Source organism: Xenopus laevis, chromosome 1L, assembly GCF_017654675.1.
Source record: "Xenopus laevis strain J_2021 chromosome 1L, Xenopus_laevis_v10.1, whole genome shotgun sequence".
Lineage (NCBI taxonomy): Eukaryota > Metazoa > Chordata > Amphibia > Anura > Pipidae > Xenopus > Xenopus laevis.
In genome coordinates this window covers 88,071,544-88,093,509 of record NC_054371.1, presented here as the reverse complement: position 1 = coordinate 88,093,509, position 21,966 = coordinate 88,071,544, and the positions used below count along the sequence as shown (strand labels likewise).

Genomic DNA, 21,966 nt, shown 5'->3' with positions numbered 1-21,966 from the left:
GCTCTCTTAGGTAAGTAGATGAAGTAGCAGCAGTGTGAAGAACATGTCAGGTAGTGCCCTAGACCACAAGCTTCCAATTTAAGTCAATGGGAAATTGCAACAAATTCTTCAGCCTTTTGATTAGCCTAAAGAATGAAATATATCCTATACACATACTAGCCTCTTTTAATGGAACAGTCATTGATGTGTACCCTCTTTATGGACCCAGCATGAGTGATTTCAGTGGTATGAACATACACCAAACCACTCCAAATTGCCACTCCCACCCAATTTATTTCTGTAGAAATTGCTTGTGCCTGTAAATACATTATTGCATTAGCTAGCACTTGCAAGCTGTTCCCATAAGAATGAATTGACAAACATTTTGCTCAACAAAACCTTTGGTGTTCCATTACACTTATAGGAGGGAAAAGATATCATGTTATCTCACGTTCTCCACAAAGTGCACACATACATTCACTTTATCCTTTCCCTTCAGTTTTCTTAGTCTATAATTTGCCTTCATCTGCCTTGTGCAGCTAAGTTTTAACCATATCCTGTCCTGTGTAGTAACCCTTTCCCCAATAACTTCTCCCCACTTATTGAAATACATTTTGCATATAAATGTAGCTGCAGCCAACAAGTGTTTACCAGCCCTGTCAAGTCTCTATAGTAATGACACTGGGATGACAGAACTTATCTTTAAAGGAACAGTAACACCAACATTTTTTAACACTTAATTCATCCTCAAATAGCTATATAAATAGCTTTTTTTAAATCTTGAGCTTGAATCTGACTTCCAAAGTGCTCCATAGCAGAAAGTGACGGCAGCTTGAATTCCTCTGCTATGCTGAGCTGAAAGGAATTGTTCAGTATAAAAATAAAAACTGGGTAAATAGATAGGCTGTGCAAAAAAACATGTTTCTAATATGGTTAGTTAGCCAAAAATGTAATGTATAAAAACTGGAGTGACTGCCTGTTTAACAGAACAGAAAACGATCTCCTGCTTTGAAGCTCACTTGGTTTCCACTGATTGGGTTTCTTATAAAACAAGAACATGAGTAGATTTCACTTTCATTCTTCTTTAACTTTTTAGTGTTTCTTATTTGTTCCATTCTCACCCCACCTACCCCATCTATATGTTACCCCTCCCAAATGTGACCAATACCCAGAATAAAGACACACGCAAAGCAACTTGATGTTAAATCTGTGTAAGTCACAGTTTTATTGATAATAATTAGATAAACTGCACTATTTTATCCAGAGGAAGGCAAAAAAACCTCTGGTAAGCTTGGGACAATCTGCTACCTAGAGGGAAAAATTCCTTCCTGACCCCTTAACGGCGATCGGATTTGCTCCCAAGATCAATGCGCCAATTTAAATCAAAGGAAGCAGGGTGAGGGAAACAGAAGGGAATATGGCAGCATACACATGAGAGCCTTTAAGCTATAAGGTGAACACTACATTCCATTCTATTAGACCCCAGGCAGCCTGTAGACCCGGCTTCTGCAGTCTGAGGGATGGAGTGGACAGGAATGCAGGGTCTACCGAGTGGCTTAAAGGTGCTCCTGTCTATGGAACCATATTTAAGGGGAAAGTAGGGACATTTGCGATGGAGGGAATGGAAATAGAAGGTAATATGGCAGCATACACACGAGCACCTTTAAGCTACAAGGTGAACACTGCATTCCTCTCCATTCCATTGGAACCCAGGCAGCCTGCAGAACCTAGCTTCATCAGTCTTGAGGGATGGATTGGAAAGGAATGCAGGGTCTACGGAGTGTCTTAAGGGTGCTCTTGTCTATGAAACCATATTTTAGGTGTAAGGGGGGCAGCGCTGGTGAAATTATGGTGGAGGGAATTGAAACAGAGGGAAATATGGCTACATATACATGAGAGCGCCTTTAAGCTGCTAGGTGAACACTGCATTCCTCTCCATTCCATTGGACCCCAGGCAGCCTGCAGACCCGGCTTCTGCAGTCTGAGGGTTGGAGTGAAAGGGAATGCAAGGTCTGCTGAGTGGCTTGATGGTGCTCTTGTCTATGGAACCATATGTTAGGTGTAAGTGTGGCACTGCTGGTGGAATTACAGTAGAAATAATTGGGGAAATAAGGGACACTGTGGTTGGAATTGTGGTGGAGGGAACTAAAATAGAAGGGAATATGGCTGCATAAACATGAGCACCATTAAGCTACAAAGTGAACCCTGCATTCCTCGTCATTCCATTGGACCCCGGGCAGCCTGCAGACCAGGCTTCTGCAGTTTGAGGGATGGATTGAAAAGGAATGCAGGGTCTACCAAGTGACCTAAGGGTGCTCTATTTTAGGTGTAAGGGGTGAGCACCACTGGTGGAATCATGGTGTATTGTAATGGAGGCACAGCTGGTGGAATTGAGAATGGCTCACTCACCTCTGTGTCATGAAGATCACCTACACAGAGGTGCATCGATAACTGGTACCGTGTAAACTGCAACTATGCTGGTGGCTGGTGGGCTCTCTGCAAAACAAACAAAATAACGTTAAACTTGTACCCAAGGGTTTTACCTTAGCAAGTGATATCTCTGTAGAAATTCTATAACATTTTGTGGGATTTAATCAGAAATATGGCAGTTATGCAAATTAACATTACTAAATGCAAATGTACCGTTTTCCTCTGTGATTATGGGACAAGTTGCAAATCACAGGTTTCTCTGCATTTTCAAGCCATTTGATCCTAATCCCAATTCCTTGCCAAAATGATGAAGATACACTTCCTATTAGTTTCTATAGCATCTCAATAGGTTTCAGCTGCGCGGGATTTATATGTTCTTTTTTTGGTTGTTTTTAACAAAATCACAGCATTGCAATGGATTTCAATACATTAGCCCTAGTAATACTTGAACAAATAAATTCATCAGATACCGTACCTGGATATGTTTCCATGTACTTCCTGAAAATTGCCCAGTTTATCTCCTCTAGTAGTTTGTAGAGGGATTTCAGTTGGGCTTTGGCCTTTATCTTGTCCTGCAGGACCTCAGCCATAAATCTTATTTTCCACCACCTCGTTAATTCCAGGCTGTCTCTAGCTATACAATAATCATAGCTTGTCCATTTTATTTCGCCAATGATGTCCTTCCTCATGCTCTCCAAATCAGTGATCTTACAGATCCTCTCCTCCTTCCTGAAGATCGACGGTGAGCCCTAGAGAAATGTAAGAAACAAGAAGATATTAAAGGGATACTGTCGTGGAAAAACATGTTTTTTACAAAATGTATCAGTTAATAGTGCTACTACAGCAGAATCCTGCATTGAAATCTGTTTTTCAAAACAAGAAATGGATTTTTTTATATCTAATTTTAAAATTTGCTATGGGGCTAGACATTTTGACATTTCCCAGCTGCCCTCAGGTCATGTGACTTGTGCTCTGATAAACTTCAGTCACACTTTACTGCTGCACTGCAAGTTGGAGTGATGTCATTACCCCCTCCCTCCTACAAGCTGCTGCAATGTAAATAGAGTCTTGTCTGCTGAGCCTGTCAATTGAACAATAGGCAGGTATCAAGATAAGCTCTCACTGTCACCACTTCAGAAGCACTGAAATCCTGCATACAAATATATAAATTATAATATAGTCCTGTGATCACTGCCCCCACTTACGTTTCAAAAATAAATAAATATATATACACACACAATTCATTTTGGGCACTGGAAAAAATATTTTATATAGATAGTTTATTTATATTTGTTTACACAAAAATGAAACACAGGAGAAACACAGGAGTACACTCCCAGGACTGATGACAGGGAATAGAAAAAAGGGTAAAATAAGGACATACTTGAAAACCAGGAAAACTTAAGAGGAAGTCTAGGAAGGGTTAAAATAGCTCAGGAGAAAGGAGGCAGTAAGTAGTTAATGAAAAAAGAAGTATTGCAGGCAGGAAAGGAGCAAGGTCTGTGTGAGGTGGATAGCAGAGGGAACTCACAGCTCCTTTACCACCAGTAAAATAAACTAGGAAGGCAGCAAGGATAGAAAGTTCCCCCCTCCAAAGGAATGCAGAGAACAAACTTAAAAAAAAAAGGAGCTTTGATAGTGTCTGTGGGAGGAGGGGCTGCTAGTGCAGCTGTAGAGCAGGACGTAGGAAAGTGAAAGTAATTGCTTTCCTGCAAACCATGTGACCGCTCTCCTCCAAACATCACACGCATGGGCAGAGAGGGGAGGGGGAGTGTACAGCTAGATTCTCATGTCGTAGTGCGACTTGGCTTTCATTACGGAGTGGCTGCCTCCAAACACACAGGTAATGCTGTGCCTGCTGTTAGAGTAGCACAGGATGAATGTGTAATGAGCAGAAATGGAAGCCCCCATGACAAAATACAAACTAAAATAACTTATGTATGGATTTGTGGATTAACATTTTATTTGCCAGTGTTTATGGATGTGTGTTTTTTATAAAAATGCAAAAAAAAAAAAAGTTTAAAATGATGACAGATTCCCTTTAAGGTTTCCAGCAGTATATGTTTAATCCCCGGTAATAATGAAAGTGACAATTTCTTCCCATAGGCACAATAAGCAAAACAATATGTATTTATTACCACTAGGGGAGCTGTTTACATTGATCATTGTTGCAACTGTTGGTGTTGAGGTGGGTATAAAAAAACATGCTTTTAAGGCTTTCAAGTTAGCTGGGACAGCCATATCATTTATAAGGTACAAGGAGGCCAATAAATCATGCAAAGAAGCTATAAGGCAAGCTAAAATTGATAGAAAAGGATATATTTTTTTAAAATAATCCAAATTTAATATGTTAATAGTAAAAAAATGAAGCAGGAAGGGGTGGGACCTTTAGTATCAGAGGATGGTCAGCTGGTTGATGAAAACAAAATACATGCACAGATTCTGAACTCATATTTTTCATCTGTCTGCACAAATGAGGAACCAGTTAATGAAGGTTTCCTTCTTAATAGTCCCAATTTTAGTAATACAACTAATGATGCATGGTTCACACATGAGGAAATTCAAAAGAGACTAGAACATTTTAAGATTAACAAAGGTCCGGGCCCAGATGGTATTCATCCCAGGGTACTTAGAGAGCTTAGCTCTGTGATTGCCAAACCTCTTTACTTAATTTTTCAGGATTCATTGAGGGCTGGCATAGTACTGAGAGACTTGTGCGAATTGTTAATGTGGTGCCTCTATTCAAAAAAGGATCCTGTTCTCAGCCTCAAAACTATAGGCCACTTAGTCTGACGTCAGTGGTAGGAAAGCTTTTCGAGGGGTTAATAAAGGATGGACTTTATAGCAAATCATAATACTATGAGTGTGTGCCAGCATGGTTTTATGCATACTAGATCTTGCCAGACGTGGTTATGATTTACTTAGGCTTTGCTAAAGCATTTGATACTCTCTTAGTCCGTTTACTCCAGCGGGGAGCATAGGGGCCTCAACGACACTCCTCCAACGAACTCGGTTCACATCGGTCTTCTTCAGCTGAGCCCATGTCCATCCGGCTGCCTTCATTTCAGCCTCCATGCACCTCCTCCATGTCTGTCTTGGCCGGCCAACTTTTCTTTTCCCTTGTGGGTTCCACTCAAGGGCTTGCCTTGTGATGCTGTCAGAACTCTTTCTGAGGGTGTGGCCTATCCAGCATTTGATACAGTGCCACACAAAAGGTTACTGGTTAAATAAAGAAATGTTGGCCTGGAACATAGTATTTGTACCTGGATAGAGAACTGGCTAAAAGATAGACTACAAAGAGTGGTGGTAAATTGAACATTTTCTAATTGGACCAGTGTTGTTAGTGGAGTACTGCAGGGCTCTGTACTAGGTCCCTTGCTTTACAATTTGTTTATTAATGACCTGGAGGTGGGCATTGAAAGTACTGTTTTATTTTTGATGATACTAAATTGTGCAGAATTATAGGTTCCATGCAATATGCTGCCACTTTGCAGAGTGATTTGTCTAAGTTGTGAAACTGGGCAGCAAACTGGAAAACGAGGTTCAATGTTAATAATTGCAAGGTAATGAGAAATAATATAAATGCAAGTTATACACTAAATGGCAGTGTGTTGGGAGTTTCTATAAATGAGAAGGATCTAGGGGTTTTTGTAGATAACAAGTTGTCTAATTCTGGGCAGTGACATTCTGCGTCTACTAAAACAAATAAAGTTCTGTCTTGCATAAAAAAGGGCATTAACTCAAGGGATGAAAACATAATTATGCCTCTTTATAGGTCCCTGGTGAGGCCTCATCTGGATGCAGTGCAGTTTTGGACTCTTCCTTAAGAGGGATATAAATGAGCTGAAGAGAATGCAGAGACGCGCAACTAAATCTGTCCAGTTTATACTAGTGGGATAAAGTAAATTGCTGGGGTGGGGACTGTACATTGAATTTCAGGGACAATAGTGGGTTGGAACCAACCAAGGGGGACTGCAGGGACAGACTAAAGATAAATCCCCCAACTCACAAAGGTGAGACTAAACAAGAACAGCTATAGCTACATCTATAATGAGCAGCATGGCAACTCCTACAGCCAAGGGATAAGATAACCTTACTGTTGCAAGCGCATATTATAGAGGGGGAAATACAGGACCAGTACCTTTGTCCAGAGGACCCCAAATGAGAAGATGTTATTAATCTCTGGCAGGGGGTCACTCAAGGTCTTCTTTCTTCTTTGTCTTCTCTCTTCTCTTTGCGTCTCTCTCACAATTGCTTTCTCTCTGAAATTGGTCTCTCGCAAGTCGCTCGGAATATTTCACTTTTTGGGAAGAAATAATAAGAGATTGTGAGCAGGAGCATAATGGGGGCTGTGGACCCTGACAATTCTAGAGCCCCAGATGCCCTAAATGGCAGTCAGCTCTTTATCCTTCTACACTGTGATTAAAAATAGTATGCCAATGCATAAACTACAGATCCCATAATGCACTCACTATAAGGCTGTAATTTGAAGTGAGGGAGCCTGACTGCTGTTGCGTGTGCTATTTAGCTAACAAAAATGTTGAGCAATCAGGATGTAGGCTTTTATCACTGGCATGTGGAAAGGGCCTTCATCATCTCCCATGATGCACTATAAGGGTTGACCATAAGAAGTAGGTAGCATTTGTATTGCTTATGTCATGATCAGGGTGGGCTTGTAACAGCACTACAGATCCCATCATGCTCTATGAATCCCTGGTTGTATTAATACAGGGGTCATCTCCATATTCCTATTGGTTTCCATTTCCCCCTGCATGTACCTAGTGTGCCTGCTTCCCATAATCAGCTGTGTTCTGATCAGTGCCCCTGCCAGGAATTCTAAGGGCAGACATTTATTCTTCTGATTTGTGCTACTTGTCTTTCTACTTATGCCTCTCTGAACTGTCACCCACTCTAGTGCTGAAGCCACTGACTGTTGCTAGGATGAGTGCGACCGTTGGAAAATGACAGTTGGCAAATGACCATTGGCATTTACAGCAGAGGCAGAAAAAATTGTCAAATGCTTCAAATGCAACAAGTAAACCAAACACCCATTGCCTTAGAACTATAAGTTTTTATGGTCTCACTCCCATTAGAGATGGCATATGGGGAGATTTTAGGCACTTGGACACCCACATGTGTTAGTTGATTGGGGGTCAGGGCTGCCATCAGAAACTCATTTTCAGGTGATACCCTGTATAAGTGTAATATCTAGGTATCTGTATCCAATTAATACTGAGTTTATTTGAATATATGTTCAGTGCCTCTCAACAGGCTGCAGTTCCCGTGTACAATTGCAGAAATTTCACATGTTTAGAAAGTAATACCCAGAGAGCACAATGTATCTTATACAATCATAGTGTATTTATTGCAGGAATGTAATGCTAAGTTGCCTTAAATTACCCCCCCCCCATTCCTGCTTGTCACACAGATGCCATTTGGAACAGTTTCATGACAAGCAGCTCCCAAAGCAATTCGATTGGTAGGCAGTGGGCAATTTTGGGAGCGACGGCCCCACTACCCAAGCTACTATAAATGATGGGTGACAAAACACCCGAAATTGCCCTTTGTATCATCTAAATATGCCCCCGGCAGAGCTGAGCTGGGAGTGATGTCACCGAGATAAGGCATGATATCCCAGTAACTGACAGCCAATCGCATACATATCAAACTTGCACATTCTGAAACAACACTAATTAACAACACTACTAAACAGCAGCTTTAGAACCAGGGCCCCCATCAGATCTCCTGGGACCCCCCCTGTCCCCATTTAATGATGGCCCTGCTTAGATCTCTTTCTGAACTGAACTACAGCTCAGCTACTAGTTATCACAGGGACAGCTGGGAAGTTTAGCAATGGCTAGAGACATACAGAGATCTCTGAGGCAGTAACGGGGGCCCTCACTGAGGGGGTACAGGGGGTTCTGCATTTAGCGTAGGAAGTGTGACATTTAGTACCAAATGTCACATATAAAAAATAAAGTTTGATCCTGCTGTGGCACTTCCACACAGGGGCGCTCCGCCAATGAGGCGAGCTGAGCCGCTCGCCTCAGGCGGCAGCGCCAGACAGGATTCCAGGGGTGGCAAAAAGCCGCTCCTGCACCTTTAAGAGCCGAATTTCCGTTTTTTAAACCGGAAATTCGGCTGCGCTATTGCGAGAGAGCGCAATTGCGCTCTCCGCAATCGTGTTCCTGCCTCCCCTCGCCGACAGGTAAGTCGGTGCGGGGGGCGGCAATGTAGGAGCCGCCTCAGGCGGCTCCTTCCCCAGAAACGGCACTGCTTCCACATATTCCTGCACTAGCAGGGAGGATGCTGGTAGTTGTATGCTCCAGTATCTGAAATAACATTTTTTCTATCATATTCTTGTATACCAGTTTAGTAATTACCACATTTGACTTTACATGTCTCGCGGCAGGCTGTGCCCTTACATATGTTGTCAGGGTCGGGCTGGGGGTCCGGGGCCCACCGGGATTACTGTCTCAGGGCCCTGCCCCTCCCGTACCCCCCCCCCCAGTGTTAGCAGCTGTCAGTGAGCTTTTTATAGACACATAGGTACAGAGGTTTTTCTGCTCACAGTGAAAGCTGCAGGGGTCTGTACTGAAGCACTCACTGAAGCACTTAGTTACTCATGTCCAGAAAGAGTAGCTGACTAAAGGTGGCCATACACTATTAGAGGTCACCAAACGAGCAAATCTTAAACCGATATGCTGACTAACGGCTGGGCGATATCAGGTTAATCCGAACATTCGGCCCTGGGCCCGAACGATCAGATTACAATCTGTGAATGGGCGCCAACAGGTCACAGGACTGCATCAACTAGCCTATGCAATCCTGGATAAAAGAAAAAAATCAAAACTTGCTCGATCTGTATCTACCTGATTTTTGGCCTGATATCGATTAGGGGGACCCATTGGGAGTCCCCACACACGGGCAGATAAGATGCCGAATCGGTCTAAAGGACCCATATCAGCATCTTTAATCTGGTTGTGTTTGGCCACCTTAACTTGGAGAGTGGAAAAGCAGGAAGTCGGAGAGCTGAAAAGCAGGAAGTAGAGTTCTGTTTTTTTATTTTATTTTGCACAGTCTATTTACCCAGTGTTTTCATTTTACACTCATCATCATTTATTTATATAGCGCTGTCAAGATACGCAGTGCTTTACTGCAGTTATAGCAAACAGGGAATAAATGGTGGATAACAGACAAGGATTACAGAGTACAATAGGGTTTACAAACTAAAAGGTTAGGGTACAATTGAGACATTAGGATTATATAAACACTTTGTCATTTTTGATACAGCAATGATTAATTAAGGTACATCGAATAGGCCTCTTTAAACAGATGGGTCTTTAAGGAGCGCTTGAAAGTTTGGAAGGAAGGAGAAAGTCTGACAGCTTGTGGCAGAGAGTTCCAGAGAAAAGCAGAAGCCCGAGAGAAGTCTTGTAGACGAGAATGGGCAGAAGTGACCAGAGGAGAAGTGAGGCGAAGATCAGAAGCAGAGCGTAGGTTTCGTGAAGGAGTGTATTTGGAGATTAGAGATGAAATATAGGGAGGGGTTTCATTATTAAGGGCCTTGAATGTGAGTGTGAGTAGTTTGAATTTGATTCTAGAAGAGATTGGGAGCCAGTGAAGGGACATACATATGGGAGCAGCTGATGTTGAGCGGCGAGCTAGATGAATGAGTCTAGCGGCCGCGTTTAGAATAGATTGGAGTTGTGAAAGGTGACTTGTTGGAATACCTGTGAGGAGTAAGTTACAGTAATCAAGGCGGGAGATGATGAGAGACTGAATCAGTGTTTTAGTTGATTCTGAACTGAGATAGGGTCGTATTCGAGCAATGTTGCGCAGTTGAATACGGCAAGATTTTGCAAGTGTTTGAATGTGTGGTGAAAAAGACAGATGAGAGTCTAAGATGACTCCTAGGCAGCGTGCCTGTGTGGTGGAATGAAAGGTGGTGTTGTTTACGGTGAGCGATATCTGAGGGACAGGGGAAGATCTTGGAGGAAATATGATGAGTTCTGTTTTAGAAAGGTTCAGTTTCAGGTGGCGCTGTGACATCCAGGAGGAGACAGCAGAGAGACAGTCTGTGACTTGGGAAAGGACAGAATTAGAAAGATCAGGAGTAGACAAGTAGAGTTGGGTGTCATCAGCATAAAGGTGATACTGAAGTCCAAATGACTGAATGAGTTTTCCTAGTGAAGTTGTATAGAGCGAGAACAGCAGGGGGCCAAGAACAAAGCCTTGAGGAACTCCAACAGAGAGTGGGAAAGTAGTAGAAGTAGAGTTAGAGAAGGAAACTTTAAAGGAACGGTCAGACAGATAAGATGTAAACCATGAAAGAGCAGTGTCCGAATGCCAGCTGAGTGTAGAATGTCAAGGAGGAGTGTGTGGTCAACTGTGTCAAAGGCTGCAGAGAGATCTAGAAGGATTAGAATGGAATAATGACCTTTAGACTTTGCCAATAGAAGATCATTGGTTACTTTGGTGAGTGCAGTTTCAGTCGAGTGTGAAGGGCGGAAGCCAGATTGCAATGGGTCGAGAAGGGCGTTGTGAGTGAGATGCTGGATCAGGCGTTTGTATACAAGCCTTTCTAGTAATTTGGATGCGAATGGAAGAAGGGAGACCGGTCAATAGTTAGTGGGAGAGCTGGGATCAAGGGAAGGTTTTTTGAGGATAGGAGTGATTAGTGCTTGTTTGTATAATGATGGAAAGGTACCAGTAGAGAGTGAAAGATTGAATAGGTGGGTAAGTGCAGGAGAGAGAGTATCAGAGATTGGGTGGAGAAGGCGAGAGGGTATGGGGTCAAGGGAGCAGGTGGTGGGTTTTGAGCTGGCTAGAAGTTTGCTAACTTCATCTAGAGTTGCAGGGGTGAAGGAGTGCAAAGTAGATGTGAGTGGACTGCACGTTGGTCTGAGATTGTTGTCGGACGGTATGCTCAGCCTAATGAGATCGATTTTTTCATTAAAGAAATGAGCAAGGTCTTGGGCGGTAACATTAATAGGTGGAGGAGGTGGAGGGGGGCATAGGAGTGAGTTAAATGTGGCAAACAGCTGCTGTGGTTTGCACTGAACTGTTCCTTTAACCCTTTAAGTGCCACAGAACGTAGAATCTACGTTCTGTGGATCAAAGGACCAAAGTGCCACAGATCGTAGATTCTACGTTCTGCAGCACTTCCGGGTTTGCGAGCGGAGGAGCGGCTGTTAGAGCCGCTCGCTCCGCTCCTTCACGATCCCCTGCCCCTAGACAACGAGCAGAGCAGGGGATCGTGTGGCCCCTGGGGCGCGATCGCCCAGGGGCCCCAAAGCAGCAGCAGGGACGCGTTTCCTATGCGTCCTGCTGCTGCCTGCGCCGCACTTCCGCCCAGCTCCGCCCCCACATGGCTGATGATCGTTGGAGCTGGAGATCTGCTGCGTGGGACCCTTTCTGATCGATCTGCAGCATCTACCCCAGGTAAGTGTAACATTTACACACACAAAAACACACAAACACACCAACACACACTTATTACAGTAATATACACTTACATTCACACTTACACACACTCACACATAGATTTTTGGGGATTGGGGGGGTCACACACACTCACAGCACCCATGTACACTTGCACACGCGCACATGCGCAAATAACATGCAATTTACCTGTTGTGCACACGCATATGTACATATATGGCTTTGTGGCTTTTTTTTTTTTTTTTCTTATCGCATCGTCTCTTTTTGGGCTAAAAAAAATGTTTTATTGCCGTTCCGAATAGCGTATTCGCTAACCGTACTGTGCAATAGCTTTTGTATGTTATTTTGGTGGTTATATTGCAATTTTGGGTATTTTGGTGCATTTTTAGCCATTTTATTGAATTTTTAGCCATTTTATTGCATTTTCAGCTCTGCATTTGTGTTGTTCACTTGTTTCTGCCCGTATAATCGATTTGGCCCAGCTAAAATATTCAAACGGTAATTCTGGTGGCCGATTACACTAGTGTGAAAAAAAAAAGCATTGATTTTTGTGGTTTTATTAGTTTTTGGTGATTTATTTGCATTTCACACTGTTCTGTGTTATTTTGTTTTGCCTATGTAAATTTTATCTACTATATATCCATTTGGGGGTCTCTGTGCGCCACATAGTTTGGTATATCTATGCATATTGGGCATCAAAGTGTTCAGTAGACCCCTGTCATTCATATTTAGGATGTTTTATGCTGATACGTTACGAAATGTGGGGCACATAATGGGGTAAAATTCAAGCTTTGTGACGATTTTCAGAAATTTGATAAAAACCGTTATGTTCAGCATTGCTTTGCAGTTTGGCAGTTTGCTGTAGAAACACTTATTTACCCATTTTGGATTCGTCAGAATGTGTACTTTCTGAAAATATATGGTTTTCTGGGGTCTCTGTACTGTTAGGGGGGTCTAATGTCGCATAATACACACACCAGGTGCTTATATTGCAGCAGCCAGCGCGTCAGCTGTGAAAATGTCTATACATATTGTCATTTGGGGGTCTCTGTGCGCAACATAGTTTGGTATATCTATGCATATTGGGCATCAAAGTGTTCAGTAGACCCCTGGCGCTCATATTTAGGATGTTTTATGCTGATAAGCTACGAAATGTGGGGCATATAATGGGGTAGAATTCAAGCTTTGTGACGATTTTCAGAAATTTGATAAAAACCGTTATGTTCAGCATTGCTTTGCAGTTTGGCAGTTTGCAGTAGAAACACTTATTTACCCATATTGGATTCGTCAAAATGTGTACTTTCTGAAAATATATGGTTTTCTGGGGTCTCTGTGCTGTTAGGTGGTCTAATGTCGCATAATACACACACTGGGTGGTTATATTGCAGCAGCCAGCGCGTCAGCCGTGAAAATGTCTATACATATTGTCATTTGGGGGTCTCTGTGCGCCACATAGTTTGGTATATCTATGCATATTGGGCATCAAAGTGTTCAGTAGACCCCATGCGCTCATATTTAGGATGTTTTATGCTGATAAGTTACGAAATGTGGGGCATATAATGGGGTAAAATTCAAGCTTTGTGACGATGTTCAGAAATTTGATAAAAACCGTTACGTTCAGCATTGCTTTGCAGTTTGACAGTTTGCAGTAGGAACACATATTTACCCATATTGGATTCGTCAAAATGTGTACTTTCTGAAAATATATGGTTTTCTGGGGTCTCTGTACTGTTAGGGGGGTCTAATGTCGCATATTACACACACCAGGTGCTTGTATTGCAGCAGCCAGCGCGCATCAGCCGTGAAAATGTATACACTATTGTCATTTGGGGGTCTCTGTGCGCCACATAGTTTGGTATATCTATGCATATTGGGCATCAAAGTGTTTAGTAGACCCCTGGCGTTCATATTCAGGATGTTTTATGCTGATAAGTTACGAAATGTGGGGCATATAATGGGGTAAAATTCAAGCTTTGTGACGATTTTCAGAAATTTGATAAAAACCGTTACGTTCAGCATTGCTTTGCAGTTTGACAGTATGCAGTAGGAACACATATTTACCCATATTGGATTCGTCAGAATGTGTACTTTCCGAAAATATATGGTTTTCTGGGGTCTCTGTACTGTTAGGGGGGTCTAATGTCGCATATTAGACACACCGGGTGCTTATATTGCAGCAGCCAGCGCGCGTCAGCCGTGAAAATGTATACACTATTGTCATTTGGGGGTCTCTGTGCGCCACATAGTTTGGTATATCTATGCATATTGGGCATCAAAGTGTTCAGTAGACCCCTGGCGTTCATATTCAGGATGTTTTATGCTGATAAGTTACGAAATGTGGGGCATATAATGGGGTAAAATTCAAGCTTTGTGACGATTTTCAGAAATTTGATAAAAACCGTTATGTTCAGCATTGCTTTGCAGTTTGGCAGTTTGCAGTAGAAACACTTATTTACCCATATTGGATTCGTCAGAATGTGTACTTTCTGAAAATATATGGTTTTCTGGGGTCTCTGTACTGTTAGGTGGTCTAATGTCGCATAATACACACACACCGGGTGGTTATATTGCTGCAGCCAGCGTGTCAGCCGTGAAAATGTCTATACATATTGTCATTTGTGGGTCTCTGTGCGCCACATAGTTTGGTATATCTATGCATTTTGGGCATCAAAGTGTTCAGTAGACCCCTGGCGCTCATATTTAGGATGTTTTATGCTGATAAGTTACGAAATGTGGGGCATATAATGGGATAAATTTCAAGCTTTGTGACGATTTTCAGAAATTTGATAAAAACTGTTACGTTCAGCATTGCTTTGCAGTTTGACAGTTTGCAGTAGGAACACATATTTACCCATTTTGGATTCGTCAGAATGTGTACTTTCTGAAAATATATGGTTTTCTGGGGTCTCTGTACTGTTAGGGGGGTCTAATGTCGCATATTACACACACCGGGTGCTTATATTGCAGCAGCCAGCGTGCGTCAGCCCGTGAAAATGTATATACACTATTGTCATTTGGGGGTCTCTGTGCGCCACATAGTTTGGTATATCTATGCATATTGGGCATCAAAGTGTTCAGTAGACCCCTGGCGTTCATATTCAGGATGTTTTATGCTGATAAGTTACGAAATGTGGGGCATATAATGGGGTAAAATTCAAGCTTTGTGACGATTTTCAGAAATTTGATAAAAACCGTTACGTTCAGCATTGCTTTGCAGTTTGACAGTTTGCAGTAGGAACACATATTTACCCATATTGGATTCGTCAGAATGTGTACTTTCTGAAAATATATGGTTTTCTGGGGTCTCTGTACTGTTAGGTGGTCTAATGTCGCATAATACACACACCGGGTGGTTATATTGCAGCAGCCAGCGCGTCAGCCGTGAAAATGTCTATACATATTGTCATTTGGGGGTCCTCTGTGCCCCACATAGTTTGGTATATCTATGCACATTGGGCATCAAACTGTTTAGTAGACCCCTATGTTTATATTTAGGATGCTTTATGCTGGTAATGATACATGGACAATACGATGCTGGAAAGTTGAAGCTTTGAGGCAATTTTCAAAATATTTTACCAAAACCGCCAAATTTGGCAAAGCCTTGCGACTCAGTAGTTTGGGGCAGAAAGGCATGGGTACCCATTTTAGATTCTGTATAATGTGTACTTTCCAAAAATATATGGGTTTGGGGGGTAAACATATATTTCTGTGTTTTTACCCCACAAAAATGCAGTCAATGTGTTGATTTTTCATTAGCTGAAGTTACCCACAGGACTATTTGTATGCGCTAACTTCATTTTGGGGCCTCTAACTGCCATATACTTTGGTAAACCTATGCACAGTGGGCACCAAACTGTTTGGAAGACCCCTGGCAATCATATTTAGGGTGTTTTTTTTGGTGCGTAACGATACGTGGGTGATATGGTGCTGAGAAGTTGAAGCTTTGAGGCAATTTTCAGATATTTCACCAAAACCGACAATTGTGGGAAAGCCTTGCGACTCAGTAGTTTGGAGCAGAAAGGCATGGGTACCCATTTAGATTCGGTAGAATGTGTACTTTCCAAAAATATATGGGTTTGGGGGGTAAACATATATTTCTGTGTTTTTACCCCACAAAAATGCAGTCAATGTGTTGATTTTTCATTAGCTGAAGTTACCCACAGGACTATTTGTATGCGCTAACTTCATTTTGGGGCCTCTAACTGCCATATACTTTGGTAAACCTATGCACAGTGGGCACCAAACTGTTTGGAGGACCCCTGGCAATCATATTTAGGGTGTTTTTTTTTTGGTGCGTAACGATACATGGGTGATATGGTGCTGAGAAGTTGAAGCTTTGAGGCAATTTTCAGATATTTCACCAAAACCGACAATTGTGGGAAAGCCTTGCGACTCAGTAGTTTGGAGCAGAAAGGCATGGGTACCCATTTTAGATTCGGTAGAATGTGTACTTTCCAAAAATATATGGGTTTGGGGGGTAAACATATATTTCTGTGTTTTTACCCCACAAAAATGCAGTCAATGTGTTGATTTTTCATTAGCTGAAGTTACCCACAGGACTATTTGTATGCGCTAACTTCATTTTGGGGCCTCTAACTGCCATATACTTTGGTAAACCTATGCACAGTGGGCACCAAACTGTTTGGAGGACCCCTGGCAATCATATTTAGGGTGTTTTTTTTTTGGTGCGTAACGATACATGGGTGATATGGTGCTGAGAAGTTGAAGCTTTGAGGCAATTTTCAGATATTTCACCAAAACCGACAATTGTGGGAAAGCCTTGCGACTCAGTAGTTTGGAGCAGAAAGGCATGGGTACCCATTTTAGATTCGGTAGAATGTGTACTTTCCAAAAATATATGGGTTTGGGGGGTAAACATATATTTCTGTGTTTTTACCCCACAAAAATGCAGTCAATGTGTTGATTTTTCATTAGCTGAAGTTACCCACAGGACTATTTGTATGCGCTAACTTCATTTTGGGGCCTCTAACTGCCATATACTTTGGTAAACCTATGCACAGTGGGCACCAAACTGTTTGGAGGACCCCTGGCAATCATATTTAGGGTGTTTTTTTTGGTGCGTAACGATACATGGGTGATATGGTGCTGAGAAGTTGAAGCTTTGAGGAAATTTTCAGATATTTCACCAAAACCGACAATTGTGGGAAAGCCTTGCGACTCAGTAGTTTGGAGCAGAAAGGCATGGGTACCCATTTTAGATTCGGTAGAATGTGTACTTTCCAAAAATATATGGGTTTGGGGGGTAAACATATATTTCTGTGTTTTTACCCCACAAAAATGCAGTCAATGTGTTGATTTTTCATTAGATGAAGTTACCCACAGGACTATTTGTATGCGCTAACTTCATTTTGAGGCCTCTAACTGCCAGATACTTTGGTAAACCTATGAACAATGGCCACCAAACTGTTTGGAGGAACCCTGGCAATCATATTTAGGGTGTTTTTTCTTGGTGCGTAACGATACATGGGTGATATGGTGCTGAGAAGTTGAAGCTTTGAGGCAATTTTCAGATATTTCACCAAAACCGACAATTGTGGGAAAGCCTTGCGACTCAGTAGTTTGGAACAGAAAGGCATGGGTACCCATTTTAGATTCTGTAGAATGTGAACTTTCCAAAAATATATGGGTTTTGGGGGGTAAACATATATTTCTGTGTTTTTACCCCACAAAAATGCAGTCAATGTGTTGATTTTTCATTAGCTGAAGTTACCCACGGGACTGTTTGTATGCGCTAACTTCATTTTGGGGCCTCTAAATGCCAGATACTTTGGTAAACTTATGAACAATGGCCACCAAAATGTTCAGAGGAACCCTGGCAATCATATTTAGGGTGCTTTTTCTTAGTACGTAATGATACATGGGTGATATGGTGCTGAGAAGTTGAAGCTTTGAGGCAATTTTCAGATATTTCACCAAAACCGACAATTGTGGGAAGGCCTTGCGACTCAGTAGTTTGGAGCAGAAAGGCATGGGTACCCATTTTAGATTCTGTAGAATGTGTACTTTCCAAAAATATATGGGTTTTGGGGGGTAAACATATATTTCTGTGTTTTTACCCCACAAAAATGCAGTCAATGTGTTGATTTCTCATTAGATGAAGTTACTCACGGGACTGTTTGTATGCGCTAACTTCATTTTGGGGCCTCTAAATGCCAGATACTTTGGTAAACTTATGAACAATGGCCACCAAAATGTTCAGAGGAACCCTGGCAATCATATTTAGGGTGCTTTTTCTTAGTACGTAATGATACATGGGTGATATGGTGCTGGGAAGTTGAAGTTTTGAGGCAATTTTCAGATATTTCACCAAAACCGACAATTTTGGGAAAGCCTTGCGACTCAGTAGTTTGGAGCAGAAAGGCATGGGTACCCATTTTAGATTCTGTAGAATGTGTTCTTTCCAAAAATATATGGGTTTGGGGGGTAAACATATATTTCTGTGTTTTTACCCCACAAAAAATGCAGTCAATGTGTTGATTTCTCAGTAGCTGAAGTAAAGTCCTGAACAATTTGGATGCGCTAACTTCATATTTGTGTCTCTAAATGCCAGATACTTTGGTAAACCTATGCATAATGGATATCAAACTGTTCAGTGGACCCCTGGCAATCATATTTCAGGTGCTTTTTCTTGGTACGTAATATAGTTTGGGATATGCGGAGCAGCAAAATAAAACCTTTGAAATGATTTTTCAAAATTTTGTATTTTATTTTGAAAAACCGCTATGTTCAGACAAGCTTTTCTGTTTGGTAGTTGGGAGTAGAGAGACATAGTTACCCATTTTGTAATCGGCAGAATGTGTACTTTTCAAAAATGTATGGTTTTCTGGGGTAAACCTATGGTTTCAGGATTTTTTGCCTTGGAATCTAAAGCATGCCGTTTTCTGCCTTAGTGCTTTCAAAATTCAGTAATATACTGCCGGGAGTTTTTGCTGTACAGAAATCCTAAATCTCCCTAAAACTATACATATCTGGTATTGGCACGTTCGAGAGACATAAGGCTTTCCAAATCAGTTGGATTTTCATCTGTAAAATGAAATATTTTTCTGGTATAAATTGATATACAATGAAAAATGGTAATTTTTCATTTTTTTTTGTTATTTAGCACTATAAATTTTTTTGCACAGGTGGAAATACATGAAAACTCAGGCAGATTTAGAAAGCTCAGTTTCTACCGAAAAAAACAATGTATAGTTTTCCTAGGTAAACTATAGGTTTCCCCTCAGAAAAGGCCCCTAAAGTGAGAGAGCACAAAATGCTTAAAAACGGCTGGCATTTCGCGTAACCAAAATGTGAAATTCTGCTGGCACTTAAAGGGTTAATATATATGCTCACAATATTACCCCCAAAGCTGTCTGAAGGAAAAGAAACAGACATTTGAACTGCAGATGCATGTGAAGCTGACTTCTGGTTCAGCACACAGAGGAATTCAAGCGGCCCTCACCTTTTCACATTCTGTTATGAAGGACTTTGGAAGTCAGATTGAAGCTCAAGATTTAAAAAGAAAGCCAAAGGGGAGAGTAAGCCTGACTTATATAGAAGTTTGGGGGAAATTAAGTGTTAAAGGACCAGTAACACTAAAAAATTTTGTATTAAAAAATACATCCCCCCCCCACGAATAATAGGTCTCCCCTTCATAAAGTTTATTAAAATCCATACTTTATTGAAAAAATACTGTTTGAAAACACTACTTCCTGTGTACTGCAAAACGGCGATAAGGCGACTCACTCTGCAGCTCTGCGCTCTGCATCTTCCCCCTAACCCGACTTCTGCCAAAACCGGAAGCCAAGCGCTACAACTGTGACAGCAGCCAATGGAAAACCTGTTTATGTTCCATATCAGGCAAATGCATATCTTTCCTTTGTATGAGAGCACTCCTAAGACGGCATGTTTATGCCTGACCTGTTGTATATGTTATATTCTAGCTAGGTTTATTAAGCCCAGAGTCCGCAGCAGCTCCGACTATTATTAATAGTGAGTAACGCCTTCCTACCTCAGCTAATTTTCACACAGTGCAACCATTTCCCGTCACAGCACAGCACACCATGTCCGACACCGAGCAGCTCTCTGTCTTCTTTCTCTCAGCCGGGTTATTACCTCCTGTCTACGCTCAGCTGACTCGCACTGACAACCACCCTTCTGAATGGCGGAACGCCGTGACGATTCCAACTACAGACGCCATGTTTGCTATGGGCAAGTCACTATCCAGGGACAACGGAAATAGAAGAATCGCGCGGAATGGAGGGAATGATGTCAGGGGCCTCTCCTGTGACGGGAAATGGTTGCACTGTGTGAAAATTAGCTGAGGTAGGAAGGCGTTACTCACTATTAATAATAGTCGGAGCTGCTGCGGACTCTGGGCTTAATAAACCTAGCTAGAATATAACATATACAACGGGTCAGGCATAAACATGCCGTCTTAGGAGTGCTCTCATACAAAGGAAAGATATGCATTTGCCTGATATGGAACATAAACAGGTTTTCCATTGGCTGCTGTCACAGTTGTAGCGCTTGGCTTCCGGTTTTGGCAGAAGTCGGGTTAGGGGGAAGATGCAGAGCGCAGAGCTGCAGAGTGAGTCGCCTTATCGCCGTTTTGCAGTACACAGGAAGTAGTGTTTTCAAACAGTATTTTTTCAATAAAGTATGGATTTTAATAAACTTTATGCAGGGTAGACCTATTATTCGTGGGGGGGGGATGGATTTTTTAATACAAAATTTTTTAGTGTTACTGGTCCTTTAAGCTAACTTGGTGTTACTGGTCCTTTAAAAAGGTTTAGGGGCAATGATCCTCTCCTTAAATAGAAGTCCCTCTCATGACCGTTATCCCATGTTCTATTACTTGACTGGGCGCTCCACATTTTCCGTCAGCTCATGAAACACCAAGGCAACAGTTTCTATACAATTTATTGTTCCCAAGTTGTCCATTACATTATTCTCCATTAAGGGAGACTTTCAGTGCATGGCAGAAAAGCAAAGCTGTTTATGGTTAATGCATATAATATTATTATAGCTTTGTCAGTATGTCTTGCCTTTCATTTTTATCTTGCCATTGTTGCACCGTAATTGTGTGATAGTAATGGTAAAAAAAACCCCAGCTCCAACAACAATATTGTAGCTGCATTTGGGTGTCTAAATATTGAATACAGTCTAGCTGACATTAATTCACTGTGATTCACCCCACAGAAATTCAGAGGCCCAGTGATCCCTTCAATCCCTACAAACATCCAGCGACACAATGAACTGCCCCAAAACCTCAAGTAGAGATTGCAACCTGTACTAAACCTACAATACATGTTAGCAACCCTGGGAATTTAGTTGCAGGTCCTGTCAAGAGTCCGCAGCCCGCCACTAGAAACCATTACCACTTTCCCATGTTTGAATTTGCAGCTCACGAATAGGTAAGCTGCAGTGGAGCGGTCACACGGTAGGATCACATGACCGTGACGTCGGGTCCTTTCCTAGGATAGGAACTAGCCGCTACCAATAGTTATTAGGGTTGCCAATGTGGCGCAAATGTCAGTCTTCCGATTGCTGTTGCCCTACGCCACTATAAAATAATTATTGGCAAGTATAATTTATAACAACGGCATTCCTGTACATAGACAACTGTTCGTCTCTCATAACACCTTCATTCAACATCTGGAAAACACATTGAATGTCAAAAAAAATTATAGATCTTTCAGGCTTTCTGTTGCGACTACGGTGGCCGGGGAGAGAAAACTATCTCCTTCGAACGCGAGTGAGCGCACTGATTTGGAAATACCATAATTAAGCTTAAAGCGGCCATGTTGCTTACGGGCAACCACAACCCTTCCCATAAATAAGAGTAGCATAAAAAGCAGCGATCTGAAGTAAACCCTATACACGCGTTCCTGAATTCATTCTTTCTTACAGGAAACTGTATTTATAATGTGTTATACATTGCAGGGCCATTTTACTTAAAAACTATGTTTTTATGAAAAATGCATCGCTACGCCTCCCGGATCCCCTTAGTAAACATGGCCGCCTCGACCCCTCCCTGTGGCTAATTGGGTAGAACCCCGCTGACGGCGTCACGGCCTCGCTTCCCTGCTGCTCCAAAGGGAGGACAGAAGT

At 42.0% G+C, this 21,966-nt stretch overlaps 1 pseudogene; it reads right to left on the bottom strand.

Moving 5' to 3' along the window:
- The window catches only part of LOC108719654, a 95,841-nt pseudogene extending 90,357 nt beyond the window's left edge, over positions 1-5,484 (bottom strand).
- Between the last annotated feature and the right edge of the window lie 16,482 nt (positions 5,485-21,966).